The sequence below is a fragment of the Polypterus senegalus genome, chromosome 7 (assembly GCF_016835505.1).
Source record: "Polypterus senegalus isolate Bchr_013 chromosome 7, ASM1683550v1, whole genome shotgun sequence".
NCBI classification, from domain to species: Eukaryota; Metazoa; Chordata; class Cladistia; order Polypteriformes; family Polypteridae; genus Polypterus; species Polypterus senegalus.
Window position 1 is genome coordinate 92,179,748 of NC_053160.1, and position 18,232 is coordinate 92,197,979.

The window sequence follows — 18,232 nt, forward strand, 5'->3', positions numbered from 1 at the left end:
ATTTTTTGCTTCTAGAGTGCACACTGCTCCAAATTAGGACTACGCAGATCATCTACAACATTAAAACCATTGAGAGGTGAAGTGAATAACATTGATTATCTCATTACAATGGCAGCTGTCAATGGGTGGGATATATTAGGAAGCAAGCAAATAGTCTGTTCTTAAAAGTAGTGTGTTAGAAATGGAAAAAAATGCTGAGCAAAAATCTGAGCAACTTTGATAAGGCCAAAATTGTGATGGCTAGACAATTGAATGAGAGCTTCTCCATAATGGCAGGTCTCTTGGGATGTCCCCAGTATGCCGTAGTTAGTACCTACCAAAAGTGTTCCAAGGAAGGACCAGTAAACAGGGTTATGGGTGCCCAAGTCTAACAGATGTGGATCGGGAATGAAGGCTAGCATGTCTGGTCTGATCCAACAGGACAAATTGTTGAAAAATTGTTGTCTGGTGTCAGAAGACAGCTTTCTGTGCATGTGGCTGCGTAGCCGCAAACCATTCAGAGAGCCCATGTTGACCCTTGACAACTGGTAAAAGTGCCTACAATGGGCATGTGAGCGTCAGAACTAGACCATGGAGCAACAATGGGAGAAAGTGACTATGTCTGATGAATCATGTTTTCTTTTAGGTCATTTGAACAGCTAGGTGCATGTGCACTGTTTACCTGTCCAAGAGATGGCAGAAGGATGCACTATGGGAAGAAAGGTTAGCGTTAGGGTTAGGGATGTAGTATTTCTCAGCCCAGGTCTGTGACTCCTTTGCTGCGCCCCTTTCTCTTCAGTCAAGTCCTCTCAAGGAAGACATATGCAAGTTCTTTTAAGCTCAAGCATTGAAGTTGCTGTAATGGAGACAACTAGGAAGTTGTCTGCTTGGCTGTGAATTGGAATTAATGCAACAGTAAAGGTTAAATGCTGTTCCTGAAACTGCCAAAAATAAAAATTCTGTTTGTTTAGTCCTCTCCTGCCTGTCTTTTATAGAACTGTTCGGCCCAGACTCGACAATATATGGAAATCTAGTAAACATTGTCTCTCTCCGCTTGAGTGTGTGTTTGGGTACAAGCCTCAAGTTTTGATCATAAATTGTTCTGTTATCCAAGATGAATGAGACATTGTGGTTGTATGCAGTGAGTGAGCATGGCCTGACAAAAACATGCCTTTAGTTGTGGAGTGTCAGCTATTTTGAGATATCTGAAAGAAAAAAAAAATAAATATAGAGTGGTGAGCGAGAGAGGGAATGATTAGGAAGTGGAAGAGGGATTGATTGGTGTTTTGAGGGTATGAAATTCACTCTGCCTGTTCACATGGGGTATATGGGTTTGTTTTAACTCACTGAAACTTCAAAGTTTTCAAATGAATTTATTTTTTTAAGTTTCAGTTAGTTAAAAATCTCCTTTAGGCATTTTAATAAGTTCAAAATCATCCCTATAAAGTGCTCCTTTAACATCAAATAGAAAAAAGTACATTATCCATGTTTGAAAGAGGAATTGTGCCATAATTTAGGTACACATTTACTACAAATCTAAATTGGTTGATAATTGTAAAGAATGAAAAACATAATACTAAGTAAATGGTTTAATAAAATAATATGTTGTAGTAACTGCAATTGTTTTTTTTCCACACACATAAAAATAAAGGTTAAAAGGATGAGGATTATCAATAGTGCCTGTCATTACCCGCCATCTTCAAGTCACATTCAAATGATGTTTAATTTCTGTTGCCTTGCTAAATTTTTGTGCCTTCTTCTGCTTCAGTGGAGATTTCAAAAGCTGTTTAAGTTTAATGCTCTTTAGCCCATCTTACGACACCTGATGACATACTGTTGACTTTGAAATATACAATAACTGTGAGCTTATTTCTTTTTAAGCCTTTAATATTGCTCTTTAACATGAAATACAACTTAAGGATCATGATAATGGAATTATATTTACCCTTTGAAGTTATTATAGCAAAGCTTTAAGCCCAGACATACAGCTAAAGGTTATAAATCTGCTCCTTCCACTGGCTTTAACTTGTAATTGCTTTTTAAATGTCATATACTTGTGGCTACAACCCAAATTGACTTGATGCCTGAAAGTTAAATTAAGTTAAAACTCAAGGGTCAAATTGTTCCAGTAATAAACTGCTTATGCAGTAGTTTTAGTGTGAATAGGCTTCTATTCAGATCAGTTATTTTGAGCTCAGTAACCAGGATGTCTAAATTGAAGTACTGTACAAATAGTTGTGAGCAAATATATGTCACTAACCATGAATATGATGCATTTATTTTATTGTATATTTATTTATTTGTTTCATTTCAACGATAAAACATTGCATCTTGTTAAAGCTTGTTCTTATGACTTTAGTAGCCATAATACCTTAGTATCTTCATGTCCTGACAGCATGTGATTTAAAAGTTTTATTTTTATGTATCTTATTGCACACAGACATAGGTATTAAGCTCAAAGTAAAGTTTTAAATCAAAACTTATGTGTCAAGTTTGTACAAAAGCAATATTTTCTCTTTGTGTTTTCATGGCTGACCCTTTCATCCACCATAAATACCTTAAAAGAACTTTCAGTTTTATTCGAGAGCATATTTACACAAGGAATACAGATGGCATTTTACACAAGTTAAATACAAAAACATATAAGTGACAAAGATGAGATATAAATTTCAACAGAAAAAATGGTAAAATGTAAATAATAAATTTGACCAGATAAGCAACCCTCATTTAAAAATTAATTTGCACAGTACTGAATATGAAAGAATTCCACAGATTGGGAATAGGCCATTACTATCTATCTATCTATCTATCTATCTACTATTCGCAAATTTGCTGCTTGGGTTTAATTTCAAACTGGAACTTTTACATTTTACTTAACATTTTTCTGAGCAAGAGACATACAGTTGTCTGTGAAAGAACCAGTTTAGATGGTCTGGCTTCAACTCAATCAGCTTTAATGCTCAATCACATTACATGACTTTTTCAGTTGCAGATTTCATATGCTTACGTTTAGTGACTTGGAGGCAGTCATGACACATTCTCATGACCACCATTTGTGTAGTGTGACATACCCAGTGACTCAGTCCAATCAGCCTTTGACTCACCTTGTCAAAGGTGAGAGCTTGATGAATGCCAGAGTTAAGAACCAATGAGCATGCAGCTGGAGGTACAATACATATAATGAAGCTATTAGGAATAAGGAACTTGGGTGTTATGGATCTCGCATACAGGAATGAGGCTTGTCTGACTGATGTCTTCCGTTTTACATACCACAACACATTGTTTTTTAAACTATGGGTAGGTCGGGAAACATCACTAATTGGGTTGCACCGAGTTGAGAATTACAATTGAAGTGAATGAGAAAGGGTCATGAAAGCCCCGTGATGGGTCGCTGCTTGCATATCATGTGATATCATCTACTGTTAAATTCTGCTCTGTACTTGTAATATTTTTATTTTACTACTAGACATTCAGCCCGTTACAATAACGGGCGCTAGAACAGTAGTGCATAAACATTAGTAGGAACAGTCTATATTAAATGGCAAGGGACCTTGTATGTGGCTGTAATATGCGTCACTGTATTGTGTGCCTTTAATTTTCTCTCTCAGTAATACTGGTTTGTATTTCCGTAAAATGCCTGTAATTTTGTCAGAAAGTAATACAGTGGAACCGAAGTAATTTCCCCCATAGCATTGTATGTAAATACAATTAATCCATTCCAGATCATATGAACTGTATGTAAATGTCTGTAAATGTCAGTGTCTGTGTGCCTGCGTGCATGTCTGTCCGTCTCTCGCGTGGGCCTGCCGGCCTGCCTGCGTGCGCGCGTGCATGCTTGACTCTCTCTCGTGCGCGCTTGCGTGCGTGTCTGTCCGTCTCTCGCGTGGGCCTGCCTGCGTGCGCGCGTGCGTGCCTGTCCGTCTCTCGCGTGGGCCTGCCTGCGCGCGTGTGTGTGTGTGTGTGTGCGCGTGCGTGTCTGTCTGTCTCTTGGGCGGGCCTGCGTGTCTGTCTGTCGCGCGCACGCACCTGTGTGTGTCTCTCTCTCTGCACACACAGGGAATGCACAGGAAGAGACTGAACATGTGCCGCGCATGCGCACTTCACCAGAAGACACACACACACGGAACACTGGACGCACACAAGGGTTTTATTAAAGAGGATACTGTATTGAGGATTACTTGTATTTTGTTCTGTATATTGTATTATATTTACCCCCTTCTCTTTGACACCCACTGCACACCCAACCTACCTGGAAAAGGGTCTCTCTTTGAACTGCTTTTCCAAAGGTTTCTTCCATTTTTTTCCCAACAAGGTTTTTTTTGGGGAGTTTTTCCTTGTCAAGGCTAGGGGGCTGTCAAGAGGCAGGGCCAGTCAAAACACATTGCAGCACTTCTTGTGTGATTTTGGGCTTGTTGTGATGTGAGATTTTGCATACAAGTTGATAAATATTATGTATGTCTTTATTTGTAACTTAGGCAAAGCTATGTAATATTAGTGTTACATTAGTGAGAAGCATTCATGTTTACAACCCAGGACTAAGTCAAAAAAGTGAATTTTACGACAGAGTTGGGGGAAGTGCCTAAAACAAATTTGTTAAATGTTTCTCTGAAGTCTCTCAACCCCATAGGAAAGCCAGGCTGCCTAACTAGCAAACTTTAGCTCAACAAATGTTTTTTTTCCGGGTGAAGATGTTCTATTCCCCCATTGGTCTGAAGTATGGCTGTTTGGAACTGTCTTTTATCAGACGCCTTTAAGTACCATGATGTCCCATTGGCTCTAGGAGTTGGACAGAGAATCTATAAATTTGCTTGCTTAACCTCACACTCTCTCTTACCAAACTGATACATGAACTGAAAAGGACAACACAGTGAAGAGTACAGCTCGGCAGCCATATTGAGACATGCATGCAGCCTGTTCCGAAGAAAGCTGACCATAAATGATGCCTTAACTAGAGACATTTTAAGTAACTAACAAGTCTGTGTGCCGCCTCAAACTACACCTCACCATTTAAACAGGTTGTATGGTTGCCAGTATTCAAATGTACTTTGAATATTGTTATTATTTATGAATATTATTAATAATACATTATTTTATGTGTAACTTAACTCCTGCTTGTCTTTTACTACACCTAATTCCCTAAGGTTGTAGATGTAGAAGGGAAGGTGGGGAGAAGTTATATACTATAATACCTTATAAACAGTGGTAAGTCTGGGAGATATGAGGCATTCTGACAAAGACTACTTAATAATACAAAAGGGGAAAATAAAGCAATATAATACTCTACCAAGACAAAACAGGGCTATTCAAAAATAAATAGTATTCTATTGTATTGTATAGGTGAAACAAATCTCCCCCCAGACAACATGTGGCGGCAATTCTTCAAGGGTACCCCCTATCCCGGACAATGATAGGAGGTGATTCTCCAAGGGGAAAGGATGATGATCAGTGGCAGTTCTCCAAGGGTGCCCCCCTTTGTTTCAGAGGAATGACTCAATGATTGGCTGTTGTTTAGCAACAGTTATGGGTCACAAAGACAAGAAATAGGCAAAATTAGGTCACAAGAAAAAAAAAAAGCTAAAGAACCACTGCCATGCCAGAATGAAAAAAGAAAAAAAGGGCCAAGACTGCAGCTAAATTTGATGTACCTAGAAAACATTTATACATTACTGGCTTTAGCAGACTGTATGTTATTACCTGTCATTGAAATGGGTCAGCTGATGATTCTTTGGAAATTTGAAACTTCTAGGAAAGTTGTCACAGAGTCATGTAATTTGTCATCCCCTGCGAATTCTAGTTGTGTGATCTGACAGTTTTCAGGTGATGAGATCAGCAACAGCAGTTGTCAAAGCTGAAATCTCCTCTGACTTGAAGTTATGTAATGCTACCAGCTTTAAAGTTAGCCTATGAAATTGTAAATGAGGGACTTAATCCTCAACAACAGAACCCAGACGATATGTTTACTGAACCTGGATTATGCTAGAACAAACATACACAGCTGCTGAATATACAAAAAGGCACCAAGTCTGCTCTATTTATGTAGATATCCTTGTAATGGTTATTATCCATCCATCCATTATCTAACCCACTATATCCTAACTACAGGGTCACGGGGGTCTGCTGGAGCCAATCCCAGCCAACACAGGGAGCAAGGCAGGAAACAAACCCCAGGCAGGGCGCCAGCCCACCGCAGGTAATGGTTATTACTGGCTTTCAAAAGTCTATTGTAAATTTAAAGAGGGAAAAATAATTGTGTTTAGACGCTTAACAATTTAACTCAGTTGTGAGGTTACTACTATACCACTAGTTAGATAGTACAGCTGTAAATCAGGCAGAGAAGCAATGCCGGGAAGGTTCTAATTTTAATGTAAACATGACAGATTATTTTTGCTGCCCCAGATGACAATAAATAACTCCAGACACAATGGGGCCCACTTGGAGTGGCAATAACAAAAACAGTAGAGGAGATGCTTGATTAAAGGAAAAGGTTATAGAATCTCAATAATTAGCTTGAAAGGCAAGCATTCTTTTCACTACACTATTATCGCAACCTATGTGGTGCACTTTCTCTGTTGAAAGATCAAACTGTAAGTTTTCATGCCACTCGTTCTGACCCTGGGATAAGAAGGACATTGCCAAAATATATTTCAAAATCCAAGCTTACTATAGCAAGTATCTGCATGCCAAATTTGATGTTAGTGGCTTGAAACCTTAAGATGTGCATGAAGAATAAGTACACATAAATTGTTATGTTATAAGATGATGTAACATTATTTTATTGTGAGAATGTAAAGACGTTATAGGATATTATAATATTATTAGCTGGCACAGATTAGCTAATTAGTTAAATAAACAAGCTTGATGATGTGAATGGTCTACTTTCATTTGTCAAATTTATTATGTTCTTATGAGAGAATATGACAGGCAAAAGATGTGAAAAAGAGAGGTAAAAAGGACATTTTCATGGAATGTTTTAAAAAATAAAATTTCTTATTGAAAGCACTGATTGTCTGGAAGACAGTGAATGCTATATTTAGGTGAACTTATGTCAGAACCTGGACAGCTGAATTCTAAAGCTTGTGAAGCTGGTGTAGAAATTTTTAAAGAAGAACACAAGAGACTAGAGATTAAAGAGCAGATAAAAGTTTCAGCAGCAAACACAAGGAGCTTTGAGTATGAATATGATTTACAGATCAGGTTTTACTGGGTGTCAAACAATATCCTATATTACTGGTGTTGGTTGATAGTTATTACCCTCCTTAACGTTATGTTTACCCCTGTCAAAAATGTAAATTTTTTTCATCAAGAAAAATGTTATTATCTGTGACAGAAACATGTACATACCAAAATTTCAACATATGTACAGTAGGAGATTTATGTCTAGTATTCACAGTTGTACTGGTGCAGATTTAGAACATGTCTGTCATGTGAAATGTTTTGAAACAGTCACCAGTGCACAACCTGATGTTGCAATCACGGCTGTAGAAGCATGTTTCTTTGTGCACTTTTCTTATAATATTTTTTATGTTTTCTTGAGCATGAGAGGTAGAATGTCTGATCCGCACAACTGATGCACCCCTTGTGTTATTGTAGGCTACCACAGCACAAGGCTTAGTGATTTCCACATTTTCCCTGATATGAGTAGCAATTGCTTCATTGTGAACAGTGTTTAGGAGTCTTTCTTGTACTTCTACTTAATCACAATCATTTTGCCTTTTTGTGACACACCTGTTTGAACGATGATGAATCTTCAGATGACCAAATTCACCAGACATATCACAGCTTTCTGGTTATAGTGCTGGATGCAACTGTTTCATGATTCATGTCAATGTATGATGCTCAGTTCACATTTTCATCACTTTCACTTGAATTAAGTGATGGTTCTGTTTTAGTTTGTTCTAAAACTGGCTCTACTGCTTCTCATGTAAAAGCCATTGTGTTTTGGTTTAACCCTCCATCCCACTCATGAATTCTGATGAGTTAACTTACAGTGACAAAACGCATAGAAATGTTCATGATTTTTTTGCGGTATAATGTTATTTTATCCACTAGCATTTTTTTGGCTTTAATGCAACAGATTGGATTATGTGTGCAATGGAGGCAGTTAAAGGGCTTGAGTAAGGACAGTTCCAAGACATACCGGGATGTGGCAGAGTGCACGGACTCTTTTTCTTCCTTGCCTGCAGACCATTCATGGGAAATTCCACCTGGTCCTCTTGACGTCACTTCCGGGACTGAGCCAATGGAAGGAGACCTTGCCGGCTCTACCCCCTGTGATGTCACGTCCGGGCTCGCACCAATGACAGAAGACCTACATGAGTTCGACCCCTTTGACTTCACTTCCTGTCTTCCCCTTTAAAAGCCTCCAACTTTTCCCTATTCCCTCAGTTCTGTTTTGGACTCGGTTTTGTGCACATCATTGCTGTATTCATTGAAAATTACTTTTGCAGCCAGGAAACCAGATTATACGGGTGGCTGCCCCAAACCTTTATATGACTGTGTCTCGAGTTTGTGACACTGCATTTGAATCGAATTCCTAGCCCAGGCGACTTTTAGAGATAATGCCAAGGAGGTTAAAAGTGTCAGGTCATAATATGAGTTATTTAATAAATTTGAGTTTCAGGTTTTGGCATGGACAGCAAGGTGGCATATAGTTTAGTACTTCTGCGACAAAATGCAACAAACTTTTTGATACAATTTCCAACCTGATCACTGTGTGAAGTGTGAATGTTCTCTGAATTATTCTGAGTTACTATCATATCTAAAAGATGTGCAGGTTTAGTTAATTGGAGCCTGAAATAGCCCAGTATAAGTATGTGTGTCCCTAAGTATAACCTGTGTTGGACTTATGTGGAGTCACTTCCGACATTTTTCTTGATGCTGTGAGAATCGTCTGTAGCTGCCAGTTACACTATAGTGGGAAAAGTGGGTTAAGCAAAAGGATGTATCAATTGATTATCTTCCAAAATCATTTTATTTTTGTTGGCCCTTGGATAGAACATTTTGTAGCTCAGTCAGTATATTCTTCATGGGTTATTTTTGCTGCCTCATAAAGTTTTTATCCTAGGTTGGTGCTCCATCCAGGATTTATTCATGCTTTGAAATAGGCCCTAACTCCCCAGCCACCCTGGATAGGATACAATAGTTTTAGATGGTTATATTTTGATTTTACAATCATCATACCCACTGTTAAAACAGTTAAAAGTGCTACAATATCTCCACAAGTATGTCTTAAATATAGCCTTGAAAGTTATGATGCATTCATTATGTGAAGAAAATTTAAAATCAAAAAAGACTGGATAAATGAAGCATTTAAAAAGAAGAGGCAGAAATAGGCTTAAAACTTACAGTGACAATTTCACCACAGTGTGATATGTAGATGCCAAATATCTAGATGATGTATAAGAATTTTGTGATCCGCAATATCAAAAGCTGTTCATAGATGTCTTGATAATGTGAACTTGTCTGTGCTAAGAATGGAAGTGTTTATAATTGGCATTCTAAGACATTCCTAATGAGACTGAGATACTGAGATTAACTGGTAAAACCATTCACTACAGATAAGACAGGAAACTGATAAACTGGTCAGCAATTTGCAGATAATATTAGTTCTATGTTGCAGTACACCATGACTGAGTATCAGTACTCCCACTTTGCATTTTTTTTCATAATGTGATGATTTTATATCCTTACAAGTGAGCCAACAAGATAATCTCCCCATTGACAAAGGTTAAAGGCCTTCTGAAAAATCATGTGCTAGGCATTCAAGAGTAGTCAAGGATAACGCTAAAGCTGGCCCAGCTTCAGTTGGTGTAAAATAAAGACACAGGCAAAGCATATGGAAAGGGTTTTTGAGCCAGAGGAATCCCCATTTAATAGCCAGATGTTAGACTACAAATCTTAAAAAATGAACACGTAAAGAAGTTGCATCTCTGGTCACTGTGAAATGCCTTTGATCTATGTTGGTCCCAACGTGAACAATGACTTCCTGTTTGGGGGGGTCTTTTAATGCCACAGACCAGAATGGGTAGAGTCAGAAGCAGGGCTAACAGTGTGGTTACAGTTCTTGAATCCTAATCTTGACCTTCCCAATAAAAGACACAGTAAGCCCATGCATATGACAGTTGAGTTCATGTAGCATTGCACTTCTAGCTATCTTATTTAAACATTCCAGATTCCCAGAATGGATAACGCACCATCATCTCAAATAGACAGAATGACACCAGAATCCAGCATACACGTATTCATGCCCCTTCACCTTCTGCACACTTTATGGTGTTGTAGATTTAAGTTTAAATGGATATAGTTGCCATTTTTGCCCATCTGTCTACACTCAATGACCCGTAATGATGATGTGAAAAAATTTTCAGAAAGGTTTGCAGATTTTTAAAAAATCAAAATCTGAAATCTGTCAATTCATATAGGTATTCAGGCCTTTAATTCAGTAGTTTGTAGAATTATTTTTGGCACAAACTACATTTCAGACTCTTCTTGAGATAGTCGCTACAAGCTTTGCATACCTGAATGTATCCCATTCTTCTAGAAAAATCTTCTCAAGCACCTTTAGACTGGATGGGAAGCTTTTGCACACTGCCATCTTCGTGTTGTATGTGTTTTAAGTCTTGAAGTTGACTGGGCCACTTTAGGACAGTCAGAGACTTGTCTCAAAACCACTTCAATATTGTCTTGACTGCATGCTTCAGGTCATTGTTGTGCTAAAAGGTAAACTGTCACCCCATTCTGAGGTTGGGTGCAACCTGGAACAGGTTTTCTTCAAGGCCCACTCTGTTTTTGGCTGCTTTCCTCTTTCCCTCTATTTTAAGCAGTCTCCCTGTCCCTGCTACGAGAAGCATTCTCATAGCATGATGCTGCCATCACCATACTTCACTGAACGGATGGTAATGGGTAGGTGATGAGTAGAGCCTATTTTTGGCCAAGCACAGTGCTTGGTGTTCTTCCCAAAGAGTTCCATTTTTGTCTCATGAGAGCAGATAATCTTTTTCCTCATGCTCTCAGAATCCTTTAAATACCATTTAGCAAACTCCAAGTGGGAGTTGGCCTCTCTACCATAAACACCTGATTGTTGGACTACTGCTGAGATGGTCATTCTTCTGGCAGGTTTTCCCATCAGAGCAGAGAACTCATAAAAGCTCTGTTAGAGTGACTATTGGGTTCTTGGTCACCTCCCTTCTTACCCAGCTACTCAGTTTGGCCTGACTGCCAACACAAGAAGAGTCATGGAGGTTCAGAACGTTAACCATTACACAATTATTGTGCCTACTGTGGTCCTAGGAACATTCAAAGCTTTAGAAATGGTGTTTTACCTTTACTGTGATCTATGACTTACAACACTTTATTTGTGCAGGGCTACAAAGATTTCCTTTGGTTTCATGGCTTGTTTTTTGTCCTGACATGCACTGTGAATTATGTGACCTTATGTAGACAGGTGTGTGCCTTTCTAAACTATGCACAATCAATTTCAGTCAAGGTCTAAACACATCTCAAGAAGGATTAAATCAAACAGAAGGCACCTGGCCTCAATTTGGGTTTGAATATGTAAACGATTGCGAGATTTCAGTTTTTGATTTTCAATAAATCTGCAAATATTTTTGAAAATGTTTTCACTTCGTCATTATGGGTTAATGAGTGTAGATTGATGAGTAAAAATAAGAAATGTATTCATTTAAAATAAAATCTACCTCACAATTAAGCATGCAGAAAGTGAAGGGATCTAAATATTCTCTGAATTCACTTTAAATACTAATCACTCATGAATTTCTGGGTGGGTCCCTAAACTAATGTTGTGTGCATGGATGTCATACATTATGATTACATTAAGGCACTCTTTTCTTACAAATGCACATTTGTCTCAAATATGTGAAAGACTCCAGCACTTTGAGACAACATGGCATGTATTCTATAAGCAGAAGAAATTTATGGAAGATGAGGAAAAAATGCTGCTAAAAAAAATGTTGCGTTTAATGTTGAGAAATGAGTCAGATTTGTGTTGGTACCCCTGTATTGTGCACTTTAATTTAAGTTTACATTCTCTTGAGTAAAATCTTGTGGTTGTTGTATCTCATAGTAACAAATCATCTGTGTACTTGGAAATGCCCAAGAAGAAACTTCAAATGTGTGTCTTTATCTAGAAGACTATCAGAGTCAAAATCTGTTACAAGACTGATCATAAGCCCTGACACACCACATGACTTTTCTAGTGATTTTCAGTCATAGAATGGAGGCAGTGTGGTAAAGTGGGTCTGTGACTTAATATTTTAGTGGCCCATTTTTAAATAAATAATTGAATGGTCTGTTTTTTCTCTAAGGGTGTGCATGCTTTTGCAGTTGCAGGAGGTTAGTGGGGTAATTGAGGCGAGATGCACCTGTACATGAGAATGTAGTCCATCTTTATTGCTTCCTCTGCATCCTGCCATGTGCAACTGAGATGCTGCACCCACTGAGGCATATAAGGGGACCCGGCACAAGAAAAAGGAGATAAGCCAGGCAGTGTGGGTGCAAGGCACCACAGTGGATGTCCCTGCCATGGAGTGAAGAATCATTACTCTGGGGGTGGATTGTCCCCACTGAAAATTGCTGAGGAGTGGGTGCAATCGAGAAGGAGTCCTATCCCAATGATCCGAGGTACACCTGGGGTGCGAGAAGATGGAAAGACAACCAACCCCGAGCGGTCTGGCCGATGCTGCTCATGCCTGCCAAGATGGCGGGTCACGTTCATGAGGCCTACACCAGCTGAGCAAGCAATAGGTGAGCAGGGGAGACTAAAGAGGAGCTGTGCTGGAGCTGGGCTTATTTGACAGAGCATGAAGGACTGAATAACTGTTTACTTTTGTTTTAAATTGTGATTTTTAATCTCATGGATTCTTACCTGTTTTTAAGGATTATTGTGTACTGTTTTAATAAAAGCAGCAAAGCACTTTTACACCTACCCCCTGCTATGTGTGTTGTGTCCTCATCAGCTGGTTCATCCTCAGCTACGTTATCAGTGTTAATGGGCTAAAGTGGCTCACTGAAAGAACATGGTAGCATAGGGGTGACCTACACCGTCATAGGCGATTGCGACAGGCATCCTTGACTGCAGATATACAGTGTGAACATGGCCACCTAATCATTCAGACCAACCTGCAATTTGCACCAACAAAATCAATCAGATTTAATTTGTCTAGGGGTGGGCTCATGTGTGTGCTAGATCTGACAACCAATGAGCAGTCACTCTGAAGTACAATGCATGCAGTGTCACCATGAGGAAAAAATAAATGTTGGTGTTTAAACCATATATACAGAAGCTTGACTGGCTGATGTCTCAAGTTTGCCATACCATGAAAGACAAAAAAATGAAAATAAATGGGATGAAACTATGGCTAAACTTTCCATTCCTGGATAGCCTTTGTACAGGCACCAACGCTGTCAGGTAGCATTGGGTATCGCTATATAGTGAGCTTGTGATACCTTGTCAAACCATGCACAGATTCAAGTAATTTGTAATTCTCTGCATTTTCCAGTTGAGTAATCTGACCTCTTAATGGTTAAGAAATCCAGCAGTCGCGAAGTTTGACTATGATTACTGCACATTTCTAGAATGTTTATTACCAGAAACCATTTCATCAAACACCTCTCACCCTACCTTACCAGCTTTGACTTCTCTATCTCCTGCTAGATGACCCCTACTGCCAGTGGGGTCTGGGTGGTCTTGTAGCCTCAGAACCCCTGCATATTTTTTTTCTCCAGCACTTTAGAGTTTTTTTCTTGTTTTTTTCTGTCCTCCTGGCCATCAGATCTTACTTCAATATTTGTTATATTTAAATAAATATTAAATTAGAAATATTAAAATATTTCTTATTTTTTAATTTTTTATAAACTTTTCTTCAATTTGTAAGACATTTTGAGCTACATCATTTGTTTGAAAATGTGCTATATATATAAATGTTGTTATTGTTGCCAATTACCGCTGTCCCGTCTCCAAGCACACCAGTAAAATTACCAGATGGGGTTTAAAGCATTCACCAAGAAACATTTATCAGTGTACACTGGGAATAACCCAAGTTATGGCAGCTTTATATCAGTCCTGTGGAGAGATACTGAAAGCTCCCCTTTGTGACCCTAAATGTTCATGCTCCTTTATGGCAAATACACCATAAGCAGGGACTGGAGAGCCCCAAACAAACTGTTCCCACTATACTGGAGCCCACATACATTTATACATTGAACCAACATTGCCCTCTAGTGTGTTGAGGAACTTCCAAGGCACCTCCCACTACCCTGCATTAAATAACTCCTAGTATTGACCTGCATATGCTTGGTGGCACCCCCTCTGGTTATTGCTGGTGTTGTGACCTGCGCTACATTTAAAGAAATCCACCCTGGCAGTCATTAAATATCTCTGCTAGTCATTGTGGCCAGCTGAGTCAGTGGACTCTGCAGTGTATCCTTTTGTGCCCCACTGAAGGAAAGAAAGTATCTTTCAGCATTACATCATAACACTAGAAGGGAAGCAACTGAGTATAAATTTAGGAGGCATTGACAGTTTAACTAATATAGCAAGGCACCTGAAGACTGACAGAAGTTCAGTGTATCTCCTCCAGGTTAAAAGGTGGAACAAAAATATCTTCCCTGGAATGTTTGGGACTCTGCTGCTAAAAAGCAGTCAGCACAAAAACTTCCTTGAAGATATAGCACTTTAATAGCTGGGTATAAGAGGAATCTTTGGGCTACCCTGACCTCCAAACATGATTCAAAACAGCCTAAAAGTGCTTTGGGATTAGGTTTAAAGGATACCACTTGATTTAGGATGCTAGTTTAAGGCAGCAGCTCACTAGCAGAGTGAAACAGGAGCCACATATTTTGAAAGAGGCAGGGAAAGATTGAAGATCAGATGAAATGTCTTTTGGTGTGGTATCATGGGAAAGTTATTGGGGAAGATACTCCATCTGAATTAAAATGCTAAAAAATGTTATATATTAGAGCAGTTTGATATGTAGAGTTTTTCCATATTTTCTGATTTTAAACTACTTGCATCTATGAAATGCAAATATTAGAATTCAGAAATCTAGTAATAGTTATGTACTTAGTGCTCTGGTTTACCCTCATATGTGAATCCCCATATTCCAACTAAAAGGAGAATGTTAGTGGAAATTAGAATAGAGGGTAAAATAGTTAAAGGGCTTGCAAAATTGAGTAGGTTCATTGATGGCTACAAAGTGTGAAAGCTGAGTTTGATATTTCACAGTTGATGGCATTAGTGAGGTGTTTTACTTGTTTTTATCGATTAATTATTTATATGTTTTGGTTGATTGCTGTGCACTTCTGACACTTAACTGTGGTCACAGTCACTGCAAAGTGAAATTCAATTTTTTGAACCTGTTAGATTTTTTTTTTCAATAATGCCCTGTGGGTACTTATGCAAGCTCTCTGTTTTAATGATTATTTAAAGAAATAAACATTGAAAGTGACACACTTTGCATACTTGTCATTGTGTTTCATTCTCTCTTCACTGTAAGCACGTTTCTTCACATTTTGTGAGTTGTTTTATTTGTTAGTTGTGCCAAGTGTTGTTTTCATGGTGCTGCCACTTTGGGGTCTTCAGCAGATTACCTTTAGCATTCTTGTGGGGATAGGGTGTTGATCTTAGTGAAATTTGGAAGTTAGCTGTGGAGAGGAAGAGCTTTATGTTGTAATTGTATAAATATGGGAAGTTTATTTGGGGGACAGGTATTACAGAACTATGTTAATATGGTGCCTATAAAAACTATTCAACCCCTTGGAAGTGTCATATTTCAACGTTATACAACATTGAATCATAATGGATTTAATTTGGCTTTTTTGACATTGATCAATAGAAAAAACTGAAAACAGATCTCTGCAGCATGATCTAAATTAATCATACATATAAAACATAAAACAACTGATTGCATAAATATTCATTCCCTTTATTATGGCATCCCTACAGTATATTTAGATTATCATTGATATAGCCAAATTGGTTTAAAAGTCACATAAATAGCTAAATGGAGACCACCTGTCTATAGTCAAGGGGTTTCATTTGATTAGTCTGGAAAAGCCAACTTGTGATGAGCCCAATTTATGGTGATAGTTCATAGTGTCACAAAACGACTCTAGAAAGATAAAAAGGTTTGGGGCAGCCACTCGTATATTATGTTCCTGGCTAAGTTTGATATAATTCAGTTGTTTACAAGACTGAGTCCAAAACAGAACTGAATATGTCGAGGTAAGATGGTGGTTTTAAAGGCTGATGGAGCAAATTATGTCATTTACCCTTGAACCAGAAGTGACATCTGCAAAGGCACCAGAACCGGAAGTAACATCATTAGAGGTGCCAGAAACCGGAAGTGACGTCAATAGAGGCACTGGAACCTGACTGGATTTCCTGGGAATGGTCTGCAAGGAACTGAGAGAGACAGTCAGCACACTCCTCCAAGCCCTTTAGCTGCCTCCTAATCACACGTGTGTGACAATAGTGTATTTACCCTATTGAAGTCAGTATTTAGTAGATGTTCATTCGACAACCATGACAGCCTTAAGTCTGTGTGGATAGGTTTTTATTGGATTTGCACAGAATGGAACCCATTCTTCTTTGCAAACCTGATTGAAAGAAATATGAGTGAGCAGCCTTTTTCAAGTCCAGCCAAAAATTCTCAGTTGGATTGAGATCTGGATTGTGACTCAGCCAACTCCAGGACATTAACATTGTCCCTGTGTAGCTGTGGCTTTTTGCTTGAGGCTGGAAAACAAATCTTCTCGCAAGATGCAGGTGTCCTGAAGATTGCATCAAGGTTTCCTCCAGAATCTCCCTGTAGTTTGCCACATTCATTTTCGCCTCAGCCCTCCCAAGCCATCCAGGACCTGCTGTAGAGAAGCATGCCCACAGTATGCTGCTGTCACCAGTATGGTATGTTTTTCATAATTCTCACCATTCCAATACGGTGTATAGCTTGATTGCTAAAAAGTTCAATTTTGGTCTTCTTAGACCATAGAACATTCTCCTATGTGCCTTCTGGAAATCCCTAGCCGAGATGTCATGTTAGTTTTTTTTTTAATTATAGCAATAGTGCAGAGGCATTATCTACTCTTTGCCACTCTCCTACGACTCTGTGACTGCTGAAGCACTTGGGCTGCAGTCGTGGTATGCACATTACCTCCAGCCTCAGTTGTTGTAGCTTCTAACATCTTTAAAGTTATCATAGTTTCTTGGTGGACTCTCTCACTAGTCTTCTTCTTCTTGCATGATCACTCAGTGTTTGTGGATAGCCTGTTCTATGCAGATTTAAAGCTGCACCATACTCTTCCCATGTCTCAATGATTGATTTAACTGGACTCCAAGGGATATTCAGTGACTTGGATATTTAGTTGTCTCTATCTCCTGGCATGTGCTTTTCACAGAGTTGCTTGTTGTGTTCTTTTGTATTCTGTGAGCAGTTTAGGCCACAATACTGACTCACCAAAAAGGTGGACCTTCCAGATAAGGTGCATTTAAGCTACAGTCAATTGAAACTCCTTGACTGAAGACCTGTGATCCCTACTGAACTAATTGTGTGTCTTCTAAAACTAATTGGATGCGCCACTGTGTGATAGTAATGAATATTTAAGCAATCTATTATTTGGTGTTTTGTATTTATAATTAACATAGACATCTTTGCAAAGATCTGTTTCACTTTGACTTTAAAGAGTTTATTTCTATTGATCAGTCTACAAAAATCCCAATTAAATCCATGGTGATTCAATGCTGTATTATAATAAAATGTGAAAACTTCCAATTAGGTAAATACTTTTTATATGGACTGTATGTATTTATTGCATAGATGTTTTGTGTAAGATAAACTAAAGCAAATGTGATTTATTTTTAAATGTTTAATGTCAACAGCAAATTGTTGGGTGGTAGTGGAGTTTCTACAGCATATAAAATATATGTAATAGACTGTATATTCAATTTTAATCAACATATATTGTATGTATTTTTCTACAAAGCAAGCAATAAATTTATCGGTTGAGTTTGGGAACTGAACCCGTGATGCTTATGGCTGTCATGTTGGCGCATCACATAGGAGTATGTGATGTTTAAAAGAGGTGATCTGTAGCAGGTGAGTTGCGAGTTTTTCTTCAAATAATGCCAAATGTTGCCTTCATTATGTTTTTTGCTATGGTTTTCTGAAATTCCAGTGATCTTTTTTGCTCATCCTGCTTGTATTTTGCTTACCATTTACCCTGTTTTATTTTTTTTCTT

The 18,232-nt window shown here is 38.5% G+C and overlaps 1 long non-coding RNA gene across 1 annotated transcript in view; it reads right to left on the reverse strand.

The window, feature by feature from the left end:
• The window catches only part of LOC120532164, a 128,039-nt gene that overhangs the window by 48,989 nt on the left and 60,818 nt on the right, over nucleotides 1–18,232 (reverse strand). The window lies entirely within an intron of this gene.